General features: G+C 37.7%; 1 long non-coding RNA gene across 2 annotated transcripts; it reads left to right on the forward strand.

The window, feature by feature from the left end:
* Positions 1 to 1,060: 1,060 nt before the first annotated feature.
* LOC116403270 lies at positions 1,061 to 2,475 on the forward strand. 2 transcript variants are annotated; one of them, XR_004215944.1, is made up of 3 exons: positions 1,061 to 1,541; positions 1,622 to 1,669; positions 2,463 to 2,475. It is a non-coding gene; the product is annotated as an uncharacterized LOC116403270 (long non-coding RNA). The 2 variants fall into 2 exon arrangements; XR_004215943.1 differs by lacking the exon at positions 2,463 to 2,475 and having other exon boundaries at positions 1,622 to 1,765.
* The last annotated feature ends 406 nt before the right edge of the window (positions 2,476 to 2,881 follow it).

Raw genomic sequence — 2,881 nt, forward strand, 5'->3', positions numbered from 1 at the left:
ATAAAAGTAGAATAACTGAAAATTTGGATAAAGTAAAATTTGAAAATAAAGATTTGATACAAATCCAATATTTGGAGGAAAAAAAAGTGTGTTAAGATAATGTAGGAGAAAATCAATATTTATGCTAAAATTTTGCATATTTCAAAATTAGTTACAGTTTAACTAAAAAGCAGGCGAGGAGATTTTAGGGTTAATGAAAATTCAAAACACGTGAAATGCTCATGTTTGCTATTCTTCTAATAAAATTTTGCTATTTTCTCAAATGAGTGTAATCCAACAAAATGAAGTTGTGTGTGTGTGAACAAAAATGAGGTAAATAGCTTTGATGATGATGGCAAATGGGTAAAGAAAATCTTATCTTATTCTTCACTTTTCATTTAATTGACAAAAAGTAACCAACCATATGAAGGGAAAAACAAAATGCTCTCTCAGTTACTTTACTCATTTCTTCTTTGTGTGGGAGATATTTGAAATGGAGATGAAGATCAAAATGAAAGAGAGATTATGCATACACTGTGAGAAGCACACAGAAAAATTGAAAATAAATTGAGAAGAAGAGAGAGATAAGCCTGAGGGAGAAATATTCATGTAACGCCCCAAACTTGAAGGTAAATTATTTTGAGAGAATTATTTCGATTTGTTCAAGATTTTTTTTTTAAATATGTTGAAGGGGAGAAAGAAGATTTGAAAATGTATTAATATAATTAAATATGTATATGTATTTAATTATATTTTTATTATTATATTTATTTTACATTTTATTAAATAAAAGAAAAGAAAATGAAAATTTTAAATATATATATATATATATTTATTTATATTTTTTATTATATTTATTTTATATATTTTTTTAAATAAAAAGAAAAGAAAATGAAAATTTCTTTTTTCCCTTTTCTTCTTCCAGCGCGCGACCCTCCCTTCCGTTCTCCATCTCCGTTCGCGAAGCAACCTTGCAGCAGTCGTCCCGCGTGACTCTCCGTTCGTCTGTTTCCGTCTCCATTCACCGAAGCCGAACCCAACCGCCACCCTCTCTTTTCTCCTTCGGATCGAAACCCCGCGCCCATCCACCTGTAACTGTCGTGCCTCCCCGCTCACAACCGTCGTCCAGATCTGCATCGCCGAGCCGTCCAGGTCCTCGCTGCCGCTCGTGCTTCACCCTTGCAGTTCGCAGTAACCCAGATCCGTCGCTGCAACCGTCGGCCGGTTCGTGAAGCCCTGCCGCGCAACCTCTGTTTCCAGCCGCCGCCCATTTCGTTCTCCTCTGTTTTCTGCACTGCCGCGCGACTCTCCGACCGCGTCTGTCTTCACCTCCGTGAAGCCGTCGATGCATACATCTTGTGAAGCCCGGTCGCCGCGTCAGATCGTCGATCGATTTTGAGGCAGCCGCCACGTCTCCTTTGGCCGACCGCTGACCGACCCACACTTAGGATTTTTGCTGCGAGTTCGACAGTCGTGCGTTGAGGTGTTGGGAGTAACGTTGGGCTCCCTTAAATTCACAACCAATATATGAATTGTTGAGGGTTCAGTTCGCCAATACTTCGGTGAGTTGGAACTTACGTTGAGGAAAGTAAGTGAGATATGTATCTTGAAAGTAATCGAATTTTTGTATTGTATTGCTTAGGATTGTTTCGAGGACGTTAGTTGATTAAGGAGCTTCCCTAACTTTGAGGTAAGGGATTTTCTACTGGACTCACTTATGATTGTGAATTGTATGTCTGTATGATTGTCTCTGACTGAGTAAAGATGTTGAGATGATATATATATACACGTATGGATGTAGATTCGGTGTTGAATGTATACTGTGGATTGACTGAAAATATATATATACATATGGATTGAAGTAGACTTAGTGTTGAATGCATATTGTGATTGTCTTGGAATATATATATATATGTGTGTGGATGTGGACAGGACGAAAATTGTAGATTGTGTTTGTATGAGATGCAGATGTGAACTTGTGATTGTCGTTTAGACTGGGTGTACGTTACGCTAAAGTATGACTGTGTGCTGGTGAACTGAGGGGTGTATTGACTGTATAGTTTGATTGACTGACGTATTAGTATGTTATTGACAGACATATGACTAAAGTGAGATAAGTTGACTGTTAGGACGTTGAGAGAAAGAACTTTATATTTTGAAGTAACTGAAAGATGGATTGAATGGAATGAGGGGAAAATTGTTAGCTTTTATTGGGATGTGTGCCTTGTAGGTGTCCCACGGGATCACCAATTTATTCTGCACCTTCGGGAGCATTAGACTGATATGTGTTTCTGCAGAACACTAGACTGATATGTACGTCCCTCGGGGCGTTAGACTGAAATGTGCATCCTACGGGATCACAAGACTGCGACTGTACAGGGTGTCCCAATAGAATGTTAACAATTTATTTTCCCCTGACGGGACCAGTAGAGGGTCTCTTACTGAGTATTGTTATACTCACCCTTCTTATGTTTAATTTTCAGGCAAAGGAAATAAAGGTGGCAAATCGGCGAGGGGCAGGAAGGAAGCGTGATTGCCATAGGAAACGTGTCATTTTGCTTCCGCTTATGGTTTCTTTTGAGGTTTAAGATGTTGTATTGAAATTTAGTTTACAAACTTTTATTTGTAAATAGTATTATTTTTAAGTTTTTTTTTTATATTAGAAAATCAGGCCTGACTTAAAGTTGTTTTTAAATTGGCTTACGTTTCATTTTGTATCAACCAAAGTCTTTTGTCAAAAATTAATGACCTCGACTTACCTAGAAAAGTTGGGTCGTTACAATTCATTTCCTTTTCAAAGTGAATTGCAAAGAAATTTTCTCAAATTGAAAAGAAAGGAGAAATATACAAATTCAGCCACCGCTTCTTCTCCCTTCAGTTTGCAGTTTTCGTCTCCCTCTCT

This window comes from Cucumis sativus, chromosome 4 (assembly GCF_000004075.3).
Source record: "Cucumis sativus cultivar 9930 chromosome 4, Cucumber_9930_V3, whole genome shotgun sequence".
Lineage (NCBI taxonomy): Eukaryota > Viridiplantae > Streptophyta > Magnoliopsida > Cucurbitales > Cucurbitaceae > Cucumis > Cucumis sativus.